Source organism: Triticum aestivum, chromosome 4D (assembly GCF_018294505.1).
Source record: "Triticum aestivum cultivar Chinese Spring chromosome 4D, IWGSC CS RefSeq v2.1, whole genome shotgun sequence".
NCBI classification, from domain to species: domain Eukaryota; kingdom Viridiplantae; phylum Streptophyta; class Magnoliopsida; order Poales; family Poaceae; genus Triticum; species Triticum aestivum.
Genome location: NC_057805.1, coordinates 1,414,484 through 1,415,110, shown reverse-complemented (window position 1 = coordinate 1,415,110; position 627 = coordinate 1,414,484).

Below are 627 nucleotides of genomic sequence, written 5' to 3'. Positions count from 1 at the left end.
CTAGGTGTGTCCTAACGCGGCAGTAGGTGGTACCGGCGAAGGGGGGTTTCGCATTTTCGGACAGACGGACCGGAGGGGGAAAGTTGCGAGTTCGATAGGTTAGGGATGTGTGGCGGACGAACGGGCTGCGCATCCGGATTTGTCTCGTCGTTCTGAGCAACTTTCATGTACAAAGTTTTTCCATCCGAGCTACGGTTTATTTTATATTAAATTTTAAAGATTTAAATCATTTTTAGAATTTAATAAATTAATTTAATTTGAAATTTAATTAATGCATCAGCATGACGCCAGCAGTCAACGTTGACCGTTGACCTGGTCAACCTGACAGGTGGGTCCCACCTGTCATGGGCTGTTAGCTAATTAACTACTGTTTAATTAAATTAACTAATTAATTAGATTAATTTAAACAGGATTAATTAACTTAATTAATTTAGTTAATTAATTAATTAAATTTATTTTTATTATTTGTTTTATTTTTATTTATTTTTTAATATATTTTTTAACAAACATTCTAGGGGGTGGGGCCCCACATGTCATAGGGCCAGGGGGTTCGGGCCCAGGGGCAGTGGCTCAGGGGCGCGGGGCCCCACCTGGCAGTGGCCCAGGGGCCACAGGCGAGCGCGGGCG